Raw genomic sequence first — 19,278 nt, 5'->3', positions numbered from 1 at the left:
ACCTACTTCTTGCAGTCTGGTTTTTGATGAGATTGTGTGATTTGTCTTTTCTTAGGGTTCACTGTCAAATTTAATAATTTTTTCAAAGAAACAATATCGTTCAAACCAGTTTGTATAATGAATAGTGTTTAATGTAAATGTACACTTCAAATAATAATAATTATTTATTGCATTAGCTCACACAATAACTGTAAAAAAATATATAAAATAAAATCTTAGTAAATATCTGAAAAATATTGGATTTCCTTTCAAATGAAGGTGCAGTTTGGCTGCTGAAACATAGATGTGCATTGACTTTTGACACTGAGCAAATCAGACACAGATGTGAAGCATCTGAAGCAGGTGCTGCTTTATCCCATCTTATGTTTTTCCCATCAAAATCACATTTTTTATAATTTGCATAACTAACAGCATAGTATCCTATGTTTAATGTTTTTTGTATGTCATAATATAAATATCTGAGTCATGGCTGTGTTATTTGAAGGAGAATGGTGGAATGAAACACACATTTTATCTTTTTGTGAGTCATATCAGAGGCTCTGCCAATGTTTTTTGTTCACTTTTTGTTGATCTAACAGATTTTTAGCATTGCATGCCATTTGAGTATTTCTTTCCTACAACATTCTAGAGTGTCAAGGACTTGCAGATACAAACAAACCCCAGCCCTGCAAAACCACAACTGGCCAAAACCACATTAGATCCAGGAGATACTGATCTTGACCTTGTTTCTAGATGATTCCAAACCATTAAAACGAGTCCACTACCTGTTTTTCCTTCTTTTTTATTCCAGACCACAATATCCACTAAAACAGGTCAGACTTATGAATAGGAGCTCAGAAAAAAATCACTTGTACCTGCCAGTGATTCCACATCTGGAGAGCAGAGACTCTAATTGATTTCCACAGGAGAAACTTTCACCTTGACAGCAGCATACTCAGGTCCTCATAAAAAACATATGCTGTGGATACGATTTCTTTGTTGGGTCATGAGCACTGGGTTGGCACAGACTCTTTAACTGAAATTCTTTGGATTTGGCCAGGGGGTCTCGGTTCAGTAGTTCACAGCTGTTTGTGTTCTGAGATAATTTATGTCATGAAATTAATTGTAAATTAGCAGCTATTAAACTGCAATTGTTTTCTGTAAAGCAATCTAATATGTAAACATAAAAAGAGAGAGGGGGAGAGAGAGAATTTGATATCTGATTTTAAGTTTTGTAAATCTTTATACGTAAGTTTTCTAAATCTTTATATATGTGTTTAAGTTCTTACCTTCTACATGTCAAAAATGGACTTTATATGAGTTCAGGGTGAAATAAAATAGCACAGAGAAAAGAACATAGAGGGGTCAGTAGTGATGAGATGGGGGTGTTGTGTTAACAGATGAAGATGGTGGATAATATTTCCACCACATGCTTACATAAGCCTCTCTAACTCATGCTTTTTGCAGGCAGAGGCCTAAAGAGGGCTTCTGCCTAAAGCTGTTCCCATTTCTTTATTCGTCCACTGCTGGACTTTTCTGCATTTTATCTTCATTCATTTTTTGTTTGCACATCCCTGTTTATTTTCAGAGTTGTAGAGTCATTGAGAAGATCTCTGATCTGAAAGTCGGTCGGTCTTGGAGAGAATTGAAGCACAGCCGCAGAGCTGGAAGTCATTAGGAGAGGGGAAAGTGACTCTGATGTTGTCTTGCACGGAAGAAAAAACAAACAACCCATCTAGGGTGAAATATAGAAACATTGTTGTGTTTGTAAATCTCATACAAGGATTTAAGTGGAGAACTCTTGAAAAATGATCATGACAGCTGGCAGTAAAGCTCGTTTTGTGATTTTCGTCATGCAGAAAAGGGCTTTGATTTACAACAGTTATATCTGTCATTCCCTTCAGTCAAAACAAAGGCTTTGCTGTGTAAAAATCCAGTCCTTCATGTTTGGAATTGACATTTGAACTCATTGATTCTACCGCTGTCCTCCTGCTGTCTCAGGGTTGTATTTTAAATCAGGTAGACGACAGAGGGAAAATAATAACCCTCCTCAGCTTTTCCCTTTGCTTAAGGATTATGGAAAAGGCATACTGGCACTGTGCTTTTGTCCCATGAGATCCAATCAGAAAATTTATTGTGGTAAAATATGGGTTCAGGACAAATGGTCTTTTATGTGTATGTGGGATATGCACAGAAACTTGACTTTTATACATGTGTATTGTGAGTTTGCAGTGGTGTCTACCAAAGGGAAATGGTCACTGGATGACAGACCTGTCTTTTCTCTCAAGATGTTTCCTTTTGTTTGTTTCTGGTAAATTCCCTGGTGTTCTTCAGAATGAGAGGAGGATACAGTACAGACGCGAGGACTCATATATTTTTATTTATCTCACAGACAATTAAGTAATGGATCCTCAAGCACAAGCACATCCAAAGCAAATGGAAGAAAGATTTGCATGGGAAAAAAATATTTCATTTGGATTCAGATTTAGTTGGCAGGACAGGAAATTGCCCCTGTGTTTCCTCTGTTACTCTCTCTGTGTCTTCTCTTGTGCCCAGGACATCCTGAGACCAGCATCTGACAAATATCTGCCCTATTTTTCTCTCTGCTTCTCATAGTCTTTAAAGGCATTTAAAATCTGCCAGTTAGTTAAGATACATAAATATCTTAATAACCCGCAGTACTTTTCAAAAGTTTGAGGTCAGTATGATTTTATAAGAAATAAATACTTTAAGTGAGGACGCAATAAACTGTTAAAAAGTGACAGTAAGCTATTTATAAAGATTTCTAGTTCAGATAAATGGTGTTTTTTAACCTATTCATCAAAAAATACAGAAAAAATATTATGCTTGCAGAATAAATTAATCACATAGTAAAAAGTATGACGTAAAGTTTGGAGTCAGAAAATGTTTTAAATAATACATTGAATTTATCAAGTGATAGTAAAGACAAAAGATTTCAAATAAATACTGTTCTTTTGAACTTTCTATTCATAAAAGAAACATTAAAGAATATGTATCACAGTCCCCAAATAAATATTAAGTAGCACAACACTGATAAGAAATGATAAGAAATGCAGCATGTTAGAATGATTTCTGAGGATCATGTGACGCTAAAGACAAGTGATGGCTGCTGAAAATTCAGCTTTAGTCATCATAGGAATGAACTACATTTTACAATATACTAAATAGAAAAAAATTATTGCAAGTTGAAATAATATTTCACAATATTTCTGTCCTTACCGTATTTTTGATCAACTAAATGCAGCTTTGGTGAGCATAAGTGCCTTTCAAAATAAACTGTAGAAAACTTTAAAAATGACTGACCTTTAAAGTTTAAATCCCATTCAGAGTTTTCGTCAGTATGGCAAGGGACTGTTTAACATTTAAGAACCCTCTGGATTTGGGTTAAAATATTGTCTTCGTTGTGACAGGAGTGAGAGGAGGAGGAGGAGAATCTAGAAGCATTTCCATAGAGTCACCTTCAGGGCAGACAGAGAGCGATGCGTTTCTTTTTCTCTGGTGAAAACCTCTTTACTTTCAAAAGCTCAGATTCAGAAACATCTGGTTATTTTTTTCAGCTGTAAAAAGACGGTTTTAATAAGAAGAAGGCTTCTTCCTCGCGCTCCAGAAGGGCTCTGCGGCGATGGCCAGTTGAGTAAATCAGAAAGCTTTAGGAGGAATGTACTGGCAGCGAATGGACTTCCTCTGGGGAGATAAATGATGGCAAATGGGTGATGCAGTGATATTGTGTGGTACCAAATGCATGAATTCCCTCATCTCAGCATTATTTCCATGCACACATTTTATCAAAAGCTATAAGAGAAACAGCAGATCTTGAAGCTGGCAAACAGAAAAATATTTTAGTGTTGCTTTGCAAAGAAATTTTGCTGGAGAACTATGAAGGCTTTGGTTTCATCATGCACCTGGATTCAGTCCTAATGCCTTTTCTGAGTGCTGCACTCCTTTTTGCACTTAGGGGAGGCTCGGTGTTGTATGTCACATTCGCTTGGATAGATCCATGCCTGATCCAAATCTCTGAAAATGTTATAAATAAAATTGGGGAAAAATATATTAATAAATAAAAATGTCAAAATATGGACATGAATTCATATGCATTAGCTTTATCAGCAGTGCAACCTGCTGAAGTTCCTCCATCTGTCTGCACCGGCATAGCGGCCACCTCATTCTGATCCAAATGTTTGTTATTCTGTCTCATAAATAAATGGGCCTCCTAAGGTAAATTCCTGTGTGGGACAGCTTTACTATACCCAGGACATCCCGTACTGCCCAGACCGTACAATAAAACACCACAGACGAGGGAAAAAAGCACACATATGAAAAATTCCTTACAGTTTTTTTTATTACTTCAGGCACAGTTTTCACAAGCAATTGGTAAATTTTCGAAACTCTTAGTACTAATATCACAACAGATTTTAAATTGTGCTAGTACAATACATGCAATCCCAAATATCCTTTTCACTACACAAAATAAGTGCTGCTCGAAACACAGTGAGAGGACTTCAGTGATACTGGTGATATATGATGCCTCCCGCGTGGAGATGATGAAGACCATCTGAGCAGCTGTCAACATAGCTAAATGTAATTAAATGAATGAAATATATTGTACATAATTAAATAAACTTGAATAGTGAAGCAAAAGAGTTTACTCTGCGTAGAGTCCTTGTTTCGTCTAAAAGACTAAACTGATTATATTGTTAGACTGACCCATATCACTGCTATTTTTTTAATTATATTTATTAATCTATCTAGGCTCATATCGGAACAGGGTTCCTATGCAGTATGGAAAAGTATGGAATTGGTTTTTAGCAATTTTTAGATCTGGAAAATCCAGAATTTCTAAATATAAATGCATCATACAAGCAAAGTTTCAAAGTGCTATCTTTAGTGATCATTTTTACATGACTTAAGGTACCAATTTTCATTATGCAAAACTTTACCATAAGCACATCTATCTCTTTATCAGATGTTAAACAAGTCTTCAAATTGGAGTCAGGAAAATGTTAAAGAACTAGAAACTAATATATATATATGCACAGTTTTGCTCCAACCCTTAACACACCTGATCCAGCTAATCAAGGTCTTCTGGATTTCTAGAAACGTCCAAGCAGGTGTGATTTGGAGCTAAACTCTGCAGAGCAGTGGCCGTCCAGGATTTGAGACCACTGTTTTAGATGGAAAAGCTGCCAATAACCCCTCGTCTAGGATCTGTTTTCTTCGTAATAATAGCATAACGAAATAGATTTGGCAAACAATCCAGTGTATCTGCCCTTCTGCTTTGGAAGGCGTCAAATGATTTTAGCAGAGGTGAGCAATGCAATCAATCACAGACATGTTTGTTGATTTCTAAAACGCAATGTCCAGTCAGAGGAGTTTAGGTTGGAATCCACTCACTGCTCCAGTTACCGTTTTTTCTCCAGTGCTGAGTTCTGTCATGTTCGTAACTTCTTTCTAACAAAGACATTAAAAAGAGTTGCATTGTGTGGTCACGTTCATAGTTTTTTGTTTTGCTTGTTTGTTTTTTTGTTTTGTTTTGGAACTTTGTGAAATCGTGATGAATGGGTGACAGTTTTTAATAAATTTGAAGGGGGCAGTCGTTGCATGCTGTATATGATAATATATTCATGAATTTAAATAAAACTTGTTTTTTTTTATGGTTCACAAGTGGCCACGTACAACACAGACAAAGCTCACAACTATACATTATTTGAAAAAGATAATTTCAGAAACAAATGTGATTCTGCAACTGAGGCTTTTCCAAACGCAGGATTTAGGTAAGGAAACTCTGCATTGGCTGCCACGCCAAATCATGCACACTTGCATGCTTTTCTGTTTATTTTAACAGTGTTTTTGTGAACATATTAAACTGACAGATGTAACATTTTACAATATGGTTCAATTAGGCAAAAACAGTTTTTTCATGCACCTGTCAATTTTTTAGATTTCTGGCTTTTTGGCTTTTCATAAAGTGTTTTTTCAGACTAATGGAAAGAAAACATCCAAAAGACACTGTTAAGTATTTATTTTATAGCACTTTATCTATTTGTGTCAATAGATTTCAATTAGAATACATATTTTTAAAGGCCGTTTTCTCAAAATGAGGTTTTTCTCCAACACTGAGCCATAAATCTCCACTTCAGTATCACGTACACACACCAAAGTTTACATATTTATTCCTGTCTATATTACGAAGGTTTTTACAGAGGGATGTGTTCATATATAATTTTCTTGATTAAATACAACATTTAATTCCCCCCAAAATCCCGCTGTTCAAAGTATTTTCTGAATTATGGAGTGACATAAAGAGATTCCCTCTGTAAAAACATTTGACTGAAATATGCCAGAAAAAATAAACAAGAATTCTGAAATTGACTTCATCCAGTGATCAGATTTTTGTACTAGAAATGTATGCAAATTAGTATATATTTCATTAAATAATGCCTCATTTGCATATTTAAACATAACATTTTGTAGTACAAAATGTTTTTGCAATTATCAATGTAATCAATCAACTTAGTAAGTAAGGTGATAACTATTAGTTGTTTTTTTTTACCCTATTCACCTGCAGTGTCTCGCCTTAATGTATTAAAGTGTATTAACGTGTTTGTTAATTATTGTAAAGTGCTAAATAATGTACTTCACATTTCACATTCACTTGAAAATATTACCTAAACATACCTAACCAGCATATGCTGTATTTGTTTTGTTTGTTTGTTTTTTTCAAATGGGAATGGAATCTTTAAATCTTAACATATATATTTTTTAAATATATAAAATCCCTTTAAAATTATTTCTGTCATGGCAACTCTCGTAGGGATTGGCATGGTAATGTTCATGGCAATGTAAATGTATTTGGTCTTGGTGGAATAAATCTGCTACGCTGCTGCGGCAGAGGAAGTACCGAGACTTGCTACTGCCAGTACATCCACAACATGCTGCTATAAGAAATATTGCTGCAAATATAACATACATGAAATAACCCCATAGCATACATGAATCACCTCGTAGCAGATATATACAAGTGGAGCTGTGGAAGGTTTCTGAAGCTGCACTGCACTGCTGACGGCAAGCTCTAGTCATATATTTATATGTTGAGTAGCAAGCTCACTGGCTACCGATACAGGAGAGAACTAATCAGCGGGGTCATGTGATAATGATGTCATTACATCAGATTGAGTTAGCCCTATCAGACTGCACAATCAAAGTTTCATGACAGAACTCTGTATTTGTTCACAAATTTCCATGAATGATTGGAAAAGGGATGGAAATTGATTGGTCAGAGGTTTTTGGGAACCCCATCTGAACAAATAATCACTTAAACGCATGTTGTCTATTGTCAATTTAACTTTTGATGTTTGATGTCACTTCCAAAATTCTGGACTTGAGCACACATTTCTATTATTGCACTGCATGATTCCGCAGTTGTTACGTTGATGGTGCTGACAGAAGTTCTTTCAGGAAAATGTCCCTCACCAAGAGGTTGCTCAGCTGACTCCGCAGCTGTGATTCTGGGTCTCCAGCCTGCATGGAGTGATGTTCCTTTGGGTCCTATTGGGACCGCGGCACTCTTTTTCTCCTCCTTTCTTTCTATCGCATGTGTTCTGACTGTACGCCCAGACTCCTGAAGGCCTCACACGCACATACACAAGCCAGCTCTGCGCTCATGGAAATCTGCAATCAATTTAGCCAGCAGGAGAGGGGGGCGTTACACTAGAGACCCCCCGTTTTAAGAGAGCTGTGTATATAGGCATGCATACGTGCACATGGAGTTCACTCATGTGGGCTTGTGACGATTGACTTGGCTGTTTCTTTACACACATACACATTTGTTCAGCATATCCTATCTGTGGATGACATTCTGTACACTTTGTTGATCTGACAGAGGAAACGCAGCTCATCTTTGTCCCATAATCTAATGGCCAATCATTCATGAAGTTGTGATTGATGTGCCGGCACAGCTGGAGCTAAAATGTTCCACAACAATCATTGTGAGAGAAGCTTCAGAGAGCAATTACCTAAATTGGGTCACAGTCCCAAGTGCAATAAGCAGAAGATTATAAGAGCCTAGATTTTTAGAGCATCCCGTTTTCCTTGTATGCATGCAGTGGAAGCATAGTGTCCACTTGTTTATGCTGTTGAAAAACAAGGAAGATAAATCATGTTGAAGGAACGGTCATGATGTCATGTTTGACTGTGTCACTGAAATTAAGAGGGTAACCTCATCTGTCCCTTTGGGAAGAAACAAAAACTGAAAAGCATCCTTGTAATTCCTCTCAAAGCCTCTTTCTTAAACAAAAGCTGTTTACAGAACTTAAAATCTCAGACTGTCATAATTAGTTTCTCATGCCCTTTAGATCTAAAATTGCTCACATATCTTAACACTTAAACTTACAACTTTTGATTAAGGACAGTTGTTGAAGAATTATATAAACCTTTTGTAAATTGCACAGTAAATTTAGCATGGATTTGAGGTGAGGGATTTATATGTGAAATAATAATATTTGCATTTATCCATTTAGCAGATACTTTTATCCAAAGCGACTTAAAATACATTGAATACAGAAGGTCACCTAAAAATGGTCTATTTTAATCTGAATTAACTGGTTTAAGTCAAAACTCACTAAACCAAAATAGATAAATGAATTTATACCAGCAAACCTAATTGTTATGACTTAAATCAGGTAGAAATAGCAAAATAAGTATGCTACAGTATAATACATTTATTAAATGCTAACCATAATACACATTCATTTACATATATAAATTGTTTTAGTATACTAAATTGGTATACTTAAATTTTGCTAAATTAAACAAATTTTGTACTAAATGCACTTTAATTGTGCAGAAGTAGTGCTGAGGTCCAACTAAATATGTACTGAAGTACAGATATTTGATTATGCTAAAGTGGAACTATTGCAAGTATACTTTAAGTACACTTTAAATACATTGCATTTAAAGATCACACAATCCTTATCAATAGTGACATTAAAACACATTTTAGGCTTAATATTGAGAAATGTGTATTGTGTGCAAGTAGTACTCCAATTAAAGTTGAATTAAAATGTTTATATCAGTAAGTCTTGAGTGATATGTCGGTGAATATGTTAATAGATTTAAACTATACTTAGTATGAAATAAATGTAAATAATGGGATTTTTAAAGTGGGCATGAAACGGAAGTTGAGATTGTCATTTTTTTCCTTGCTGTGACGTATATCCGAGTTAAATGGCTTCTGAAATTAGAAAAAAAATGTAGGGCGGGGCTTGGTTTCGTCCATCGGGGAATTGATTGAATCGTTGGAGGTTAGGCGTTGCAAACAATATTGCATATTGCTGGCTGAGATGACTGACACTGACAAGTTTCTCTGAGAGGCGGTGCAGAAACGAGACAGACACCTATAACCGCACCCTCATCGGCTCTGGCCGCACCCTTTCACCATGGCACGTGACCGAAAAGAGGAGGGATGGTAGGGTAATGTATTTGATTAAAGATTATAAGGGTACATGAATTTAAAAAAAATAATGAAGTGCACAGATAAATCATTTATAATAAATACTTCAATATTACATATAAAAAGAAGATTTGTCAAATTTGATTTCATGCCGACTTTAAGATAACAATTGCACGTGACCAATTTTGAAAGTGTAGATAAAAATAAACAATTTATCACAGACCCAAAAATATTCTTAGTGAATGTCAGGATTATTAGAAAGCTAGTCTGGAAAAAAAAAATCTAATCAAAGATAATGAATACGTAAAAAAAAAAAAAAAAAAAAAAAAAAAACTGATTTGTTTTAGAACTCCAAAATCCTTGTTAAGACCATCTGTTGAAAATAATGTCAAAGTAAAGTGGATCTCGAACAATGATTCTGCAGTATGTACAGGTTACATGAGTCACTCATATACTTGATATCAGTGGGTGGGCATCTCAGACCACACTGGAAGTACAGAGGAAGAGGAGGAGTAGAGGAAGAAGTGAGTAGGAGGAAGAGGTAAGCTGGGAAACATTTCCGGTTAGATAAGGACGTGAAGAGTCATGCTGCGGTATTAATCAACATTTCATTGGAATTATTCATCGGAATTAGTCAAATTCCTGTTTGGAAAAACATTTATATCAGGAATAAATACTTCAGATGTCATAGTTTTGAGTCATGAAGGTGGATGTTAGATTCACTTTACACTTAAATATACAGGCAATTATAACAGTTTCACAGATAACCGATTCAAATGATAAAATTGACATTAAAATGTAATTTAAATAAAAAGACTGAATTAAATGCAAATTTTATTTTTTTCTGCTTTGGTTTGTGCCTCTACATGTTCTGGGCCATATAAATTATGGCCCTTGTAATTATGGTGGTGCTTGGTCATGTCTTTTTAAAGAGCTCAAACCTCAGAAGTGCCCATCTCTTTAACTTCTCTGCCTCTGAGGGTTTGGTTTAGCGTGGCGACACTCGCCAAAGTTCGTGAACGTGAGTATGTGTGCTTTAATGTGAATATAATTTCATTTCGTGTGGTTGTGTGCTCCTATACTTGAAAAAATATGGCTGAATATACATATATATAAAACACTGTTTTTGCATAGAAATGTGTTTTGTTTGTTTGGCCACCACGTGTCTCAGGCCCAGTGAAGCCACAGTCATGTAGTCTGTGGTTATATGGTCGACAATGTCTAGCAGGAACCAGCTGTCAAACTGTGAGGTCCCCCACAAGGCCTCAGGAGCTCTCGGCTCCATGCCTTTAAATGGCAGAAAACTTAACACCGCTTAAAACACTCCTGCTGAAATATCACAACAGACAAAGCCAAAAATAAAGACTCATCTGCCCATTTTTGGTCGCACTGACTATACCGCTTTAAAACGCCTTGATTCACAAAACACACCCTTGATGAGAAAGTTTTTCTGTTTATAGGAGACTGTTGTTTTTTTCTGTCTCTTAAAAGTGTACATCAGCATGACCACAACACAACTGTTGTGATGACAGCGGCCTTATCGTAGTGTCTGTGTGACTGTAGTTTCCTCCAGGCGTGAGGTCATGCGGATATAGCGGGTATGACATAAGCCAGCTTGGGCATGAAACCACCTTGGGACTAGAATCGGTTACCGCTCACCAACACAAACACACAAGGTCAAGTTTGCCGTTGAGATACACGAAGCGGACGCAGGGGTGTGGTTGCTAATGGATATCTGGAATCAAGCTCTTTGATGTGTTGAGCGGTCAGGTCCATGTGGAAGAGTGCTGTCTGACCCCAGAAAGATGGCGGGTGTTAAGAGAGAGCGATAAAAGAGGAAGGGCCCCCACGTATCCTGTTTTTCTCTTTTTAGAGGAGCTACAGACTGAGCATGACATAAGCTTCTGTTCCAAAGCCAAACCCAATGAGGCCAGACTCTGTCAGTCTCCTACAGCTATATCTGAAACTTTGAACTATTCATTGAACAGATGTTGATTTTTCAGTAATGTTTCTCTACGTCTTTGTAAACCTGTTTGGATTTCTTCTGTGAAGCACAAAAGGAGGAAATGTGTGCTTTTCTCTGCAAATAATATTGGACTAGAGCTTTCCAAAAGAACACAAATGCACCGTTAAAGCATCATAAGATTGTACAATTAACAATGAATCAATGCTGTAAATAACTGGAATGAGCTATTATATGCTTTCAGAACAGAGATTTTAAAACTTTATGCCAAGGACCAGGGTTGATTCTAGTCTTTCATCAGTACTATCCAACAAACCCCCACCAAAAAAAGTGTGATTTGTTGGCGCAGATAGCCTCGTGGCCTCACAGACCTTTCCTGATCCCCCCACTCTCTCTCCCACTTAACTTCACTTGATTGTTTTCATGTGACATAACACCCTTATAGAAACACCCGCCTGGAGAACAAAACAAGGCTTTGCTTCACTTATCTCCAGTTATTTTTACATGGTTTGCATTAAGTGGTTTACATGGTTTGCATTAAATGTAGTAAAACGCTGATATTAAAAGGCGAAATTAAATATACACCTTCCTGATGATACGTACTTTGTACAGGCAAGCAGATGAACCCAGAATATAAACGGCAGCTACGTATATGTTTTTATGTGAAGAGACATTATTTATACTGCATGTAATAGTAAGTATCATATAAAGACAAAATGTTATTCCATAATTACAAACCCGATTCAAAAAATGTTAATAAAAAACGGAATGAAATGATGTGGAAGTTTAAAATTCCAATATTTTATTCAGAATACAACATATCGTAGATGACATATTAAATGTTTAAACTGAGAAAATGTATCATTTTAAGGGAAAATTAAGTTGATTTTAAATTTCATGGCAACAACACATCTCAAAAAAGTTGGGACAAGGCCATGTTTACCACTGTGTGGCATCCCCTCTTCTTTTTAACAGTCTGCAAAGGTCTGGGGACTGAGGAGACTTCAGACGTTTCTTGTCTAATACAGGCTTCTAGTTGTTTGACCTACAGTGTAGAGTTTTAGCCAGCAACAGCAATTGGCATGATGGATTGTGTTCACCGACAACGTTTTCTGGAAGTATTCCTGAGCCCATGTTGTGATTTCCATTACAGTAGCATTCCTGTATGTGATGCAGTGCCGTCTAAGGGCCCGAAGATCACGGGCATCCAGTATGGTTTTCCAGCCTTTACCCTTACGCACAGAGATTGTTCCAGATTCTCTGAATCTTAGGATGATATTATGCAGTGTAGATGATGATAACTTCAAACTCTTTGCAATTTTTCAATGAGAAACTCCTTTCTGATATTGCTCCACTATTTTTCGCTGCAGCATTGGAGGAATTGGTGATGCTCTGCCCATCTTGACTTCTGAGTAACACTGCCACTCTGAGAGGCTCATTTTATACCCAGTCATGTTGCCTATTGACCTAATAAGTTGCAAATTGGTCCTCCAGCTGTTCCTTATATGTACATTTAACTTTTCTGGCCTCTTATTGCAAACTGTCCCCACTTTTTTGGAATGTGTAGCTCTCATGAAATCCAAAATGAGCCAATATTTGGTATGACATTTCAAAATGTCTCACTTTCAACATTTGATATGTTATCTATATTCTATTGTGAATAAAATATAAGTTTATGAGATTTGTAAATTTTTCCATTACTTTTTACTCACAATTTGTACAGTGTCCCAACTTTTTTGGAATCGGTTTTGTAAAATATTACCTTTTAATTGTCATTGTACTAAAGGAATAAATCAATTATAAAAATGATTACATGCATTTCTCTCTTTCTCTCTCTCTCTCTCTCTCACACACACACACACACACACACACACACACACACACACACACACACACACACACACACACACACACACACACACTTTATATAAACAAAATACATTTTTATAAAAAATATTTGGTTACTTTCTATGAAGCCCGGTTTCATAATACATTATAAGGGTATTCTTAAAGCATTATAATGATGTATAATGCATTATAAAAAAAATGAATAATATGTTTGCTATATCAATGTTATATCAAATGAATAATCATAACAACAATTATATTACATAAGAATACTTACGTATTTGTGGTTATAAGTTTAAGAGTAAGATTATTAATAACACATAGTGAACACCATAATAAATCTACTTCATTAACAGTATTATGGACTGTATCATATCTTGACATTGTTTAAGATCTGTACAGTATCTTACTACAGCTTGTGAGTGGTTAGATGTTGAGTGTTATTTGTGTTTCTGTGGAGCTAATGTTAATTAATTGATGTGAGCTTTATACTCCAACTAAAAAAAATGCAATGTTTTATTTGGTTACATTTTATTTTGATGGCCCCATTAATCAATCGACTATAAGCAACCTTTCAACTACATGCCAACTAACTCTCATTATAGTATTAGTATGCTCAAGTATGGTAGAATCTAGTATGGTAGAATAAGTTGACGTACTTGCAAAGACACTTATCAGTTTATCTGTTTGTTGTCCATCAAAATAATGTATTTGCATATATTTACAGTAGCAGTACATTCATTATTATTATTATAACTACTACTACTACTTATAAGTGGTCTTAGACTGCTTTAAGTAAAGTAGCGTAAGAAAAATGCCAAGATATGAGACTTAGAATTACTATGAGAAATATAGTCCGTTTTAAAGTGGATGCAACGTGTTCATTGTGTTATAAATAATCATACCCGTAAAAGCGACAACCACGAATAAGTAAATATTATAATATATTAAAACTGTTCCTATGAATATTCATGAGATGATACAACATATTATAAGTGTTTTTATAATGCATTATGCATTCATAATAAAGCCTTAAGAATTCCCGTATAATGTATTATAAATATGGGCTTCATGGAAAGTGTTACCAAATATTTGCATTTGCATGTTATTTTCCTTAAATAAAATGTAATAAAAACAGTAGAAATAGAAAATACATAAAAGACCTTCAAACGTAATACACAAATACAAAAGCACTTGAGGGTTATTTTAGCTGGCATGTTTAGTTCTTTATATTTTCTTTCGCAGGCAGTTCGTTACAGTGCTGTTTATATGGTTTCCATCACAATTTCTTGGGCAGCAGCATGTGAAAGCTGGTATAGGGGTGTTTTAGCTTAAGGGCTGGCAGACAGCAGCCAACATGTCACTTCATCTGCTAAGAGTGTTTGGGTTTGAGACCTCTGTTACTCATACTGTGAAGAACATTATTACAAATCCATCTGTGCTGTGAACGGCCATTCCCCTCGAAGCTCTGTGTTTTGTCTTTCGTTTAAACGTAAAAACAGAAACGTGTTGCTGTTTGCAGAACGAGACAAAGCTTTGGGGAGAAATTAGTGTTGGTGAAGATTAAACAGTGTCTAATAAAGCCTCAAAGGTCAGAGGTCAATATTCCAGCTTTTATTATTCATCCAAAGGGGAATATGGGGGGAAAGAACCGTTTGCATTTACTGCTAAACTATAACATTAATTAATTTTTTTTTTTTTTTAAAGAACATCATTAATGTAAAATACAATTTCCACTTTTCTCAAAATTATATATACATATATATATGTATATATTAACCCATCTAAATGAATTGACTTTTGAATTGACTTTTTGCAAAGTCACATTCCATCTGAAATGTATCCTGACACTTGAGATGCATCAGAACAGACTCTAGCTGCCCGTTTATGTGATTTTCCATTGTAATTATGGCTTGTATGGCCCGTAAGTGGATATTCTGGCGGTTTAGACCCGGTCCCTATATGACGCCTTCCCACAATCCCACCAAACTCTGCTGTTCTTGTGTGGCTCTAATGTTTTTTTTTTTTTTATGAGGAAGGTAATGTACGTAAACAAAATTGCACCAATCTGCATAAAATCAGCCGACTCAAATCGAGAAGCATTTGGCGTGAGAATTATTTTTCTAGCAGAGACATAAACATATGATTTTACAGTGTGAATCTGCAACACAGAATACTTATAGTGAGTCAGTGGTTTTTTTTTGCCAAACCCAAGCATTTACCATAGAAATACACATCGCCACTGCCTTTGAGATCAGTGTAGCATTAAACATGGAAAAACGGGTGGGGTTCAATCTTGCACTGACTCACTAACCTCTGGTTTATTGATGAGGGGTTCACTACCCCCCGCCCCCTCACTTAAAGATTCATAGACACACACTATGTGGCGCTACACTGAACCCAGACCACAGCCAGCTAAACACTCTGTGGTGCGGAGGCTGAGAGTGTGTTTTGAAATTCAGCCCCAGATGTTTTATATTATGGGGCTTTTATGCCAGTTTACCGTAACTTAGATTTACTGGTTTAACTGGAGTTAGTATGTCTGAGCCAGAACTGGGGTTTTGGTCAGATGACAGTCAGCTCTGTATTATTCCTTTACCTCATCTCTCTGCTCTTTCTGGCAAGGTAAACAACAGTGTGGCATCTGTACTGCCAGAACAGGAGCGGGTCAGCAGCAGATCGCTGTTATAATAGACTATAGTAACCCTTCGCTCACTCTCAGGCTGTTGAGATGTTTTTATGAGGTTGTTTTCGCTGAGGCTGAATGTGATTGAAACTGAGTTTGACTTTGGTTTGAGTGGTTACTGCAGTCATGAACTCTGTCTCCTTTCAGCTTTGAGGATTAATGCATACTAGCGCAAACAACAATTTTTGTAATCTTGCAATAATGTAAAGTCAGGGGATCATGAAAGAGACAATGCATGAATAAGTGTGCGTAAAAACAAATTTAATGCACAATGCTGAGGCATGTATAAAAATAATTGATGGTGCTTATATCATCCTGACTTGCCAGCATGGAGAAGTTAAAAGTGTTGCTGATGTTTGCAAAGCAAACTTAGACAGGAATGATTAGAATAAGGGCGTGTGTCCACCAAAGTATTGTTTTCTAGAGCCTAGTGTATTTTTTTGATAGTTTTCAAAAGGAGCATTATTGTTTTTTCTTGAGCCTTCTGCATTTTATCAGTTGTTTTCAATGGAAACCATTTTTCTGTGCATTGAGTTGAAAAATGTTAAACTGTAGGAAATTCATCACTTGTCACTGTCACTTTTTATCCAGCTGTCCAATCACAGTGGATGGGAAGTGGCAAACATCACACTGACCAACTGTCATAACAAAACAACAATGGAGAAAAAGTTAATATTGCTTTTCTCAGTGAATTTATGTATGTAATCAAATGGAATTGCTGGATTAGCACCAATATTGATAAGAAAGATAATGCTTGGAAAAGCATTTCATTAGTGTTAGTGTGGGAGTGTGAATTACCTGCATCTATGAAAATGTGAGTTTTTTACTTCAAAAAGTACCTTATTGCTGAGAAATATATAATGACAAATACATTAATTATCATATAATGATTTTTATTTTATTTTAATAATGACAGGCTATCCTACTATTAGCCTACTATATATATCCTACTGAATATCCTACTTTTTATTCATTTACAAATGAATAAATATTGCTTTGGCTATTATGTTAATTTATTTAGAGATTAGTTTACACTGTAAAAAAAACAACAAAACAACTGATAAACATACTTAGTTCAATGTAAAAGCATCGATGCAGAGAATATCAATTTACAGGTTTTCACTGTAAATTATAAAATTACTTGTTCTTTTTCACTTCCAAAATCAGTTTTTGGCAACACTTTACTTAAAGCTTGTATAATGAATTCTAAAATGTTTCACATTTTAAATTTGGTTATAATAAATAACATATTACAACGCACATTATGAATAATTATAATGCATTGTAGCCTTTCATAACCCTTTGTGATGCATTATACATAGAGGTTTTAAGTAAAATGTGACCCCAGTTGTTGTTTTTTTTTTGTTGTTGTTGTATTTTTGTATTTTACTGTAAAATTACATTAACTGTAATAACAGTTATTCACCGTATACAGTACAGAAACTTACTCTTAACCAATTAATAGGTTTTTACTGCAGCGTGTTTTTTACAGTATTTTACTGCTAACATCACACTCATTTTTTACAGTGTAAAATATAAAGTTTACTGGTCATTATTATACACTGTAATTTTTTTAAGTCGTAAATAAAACAAAGATAATTTGGGTATTTTTATCAGAAAATACTATTTCAGTCTTTTTATTTCAAAATTTCACATTAAATTTAATGTGTTGTATTTTTTTGTAATTTCTTTGTAATTCTGTGTTAAAAAATAAATAAATAAATAAATAAATACTAGCAATTTCCGAGTGGAAATAGTTTCAAAGTAAATCCTACTCATTTTTTAGTGTACGAAATTGACCTATCAATTACTCCAGAGAGCAATAAACTGTTCTGCTTGAGTACAACAAAACCATTACGATCCAGTTAAATCTAATGAAATGTAAAAATTGCAATCTCAAATAAACTGCAACAATAAATTGTGTGTATGAACAGACGCTTTGAGAAGCAAGCATACAGTATGACTTCACACACAGATAAGCTTCAGCTGGCTGTGTTCCCAAAGATCTGGTTACTGTTGTGTTGTCACCATATCTTTCTTAAAACGGAAGGGCCGAATACATTGACTTTCCAGCTGTGTTTCGCTCATTTTCCGAGTGGCCATGAATTTGTGTTTAGTCCTGCATCTTCCAAGTCCTGATGTCAGCTTTGGACTCTCTCTTGCGGGGCGTAGAAGTTTGTTTTATTTTGACAAATAATACACAAATCTCATTCTTTGTTGAAGTGGTCTTCTACAACAGCAGAATTAGAAAGACATGTTGACTGTTTAAGAGCTTATTTGTCTCATTTTCCAGCCTTTCCCCGATATACTTCATAGCAGGTTTGGCAGTCTCAGTATATGTGTTTCTTTGCATGAATGAGCGCGTGTCAGGATATCTGCTCTTTGCTACATTTGTCAGTGGTCTGTGGAATTGGAGGAGACCTGGAATGATTCTATGAGATGTTATAAGAGAGACTATTTATGCATGCGGGTCCATAGGGTCCAGAGCTATTATGCAACCTTTCTCCCCCTCTCAGTCTCCTTTTTTGTTTCCCTCTCTTTCTGGCTGTCTTTTTTGATGGCTCATTTTTCTTTTCTTCCTTTTTTCCTTTCACTGTGTCCCTCCGTTCCAAATAGTGACTAATATTTTCTCCTTAAATTAGCATGCAGCCCCAAGCAGTTGAAGAGAGGGACAGGAAAGGAAATAAGGAAATCTGATCAATGCCATGTGCGTCTGTATATAATAAACCCATGCACCATCATTAAAACCTAAACCCTTTTTAATCCAAATTTAATTCACTCCAATCAAAGTTGAAACAGACTTACAAGAAACTGTGACTGCATGTTCTTTATTGTTCCAAAAGTAGTTTGCAAAAAGGGTACTATGTACTCTTAGGCTATTTTCACGCCTTTCTGACCTCGTCAGACACATTTCAGGGGGCTCATCATAAAAGATGTTAAATGGAGATTCTAAATAGATCAGAATAAAGGTATCTCAACAGACATTTAAAAAAAAAAAGTGGATAATTTTTGCCTTGACACAGGTTCTTAAAACCATACTGCACATGGCGGGATGTTTAAAGACAACATGAAGCAAAGCTCCACACACAAAAAAAACACGAGAGCCATTAGCTACTTATAATGCAACATTTAGAAGACATATGACTCTTTTAGTTGAGACATTACAGAATTCCTTGATAAAGGTGATTAAAAAAAAAAAAACACTTAATAGTGCATAGTTTCTTTAGCCATTTACAAACAAACAATGCTGTGTGCTGCATTGAAGGACAATGATGCACAGTGTTTTAAACTTTTGTTCTTGAATTATTTGTTGCAATTTGATACTGAATCTCT

General features: G+C 35.5%; 1 protein-coding gene across 2 annotated transcripts in view; it reads left to right on the top strand.

Annotated features, from left to right (window-relative positions):
* pear1 (platelet endothelial aggregation receptor 1) overlaps window positions 1–19,278 on the top strand; it is a 40,843-nt gene that overhangs the window by 388 nt on the left and 21,177 nt on the right. The gene's annotated exons all lie outside the window — the stretch shown is intronic.

The sequence above is a fragment of the Carassius auratus genome, chromosome 16 (genome assembly GCF_003368295.1).
Source record: "Carassius auratus strain Wakin chromosome 16, ASM336829v1, whole genome shotgun sequence".
NCBI lineage: Eukaryota > Metazoa > Chordata > Actinopteri > Cypriniformes > Cyprinidae > Carassius > Carassius auratus.
This window is presented reverse-complemented; position numbering and strand designations above follow the sequence as displayed.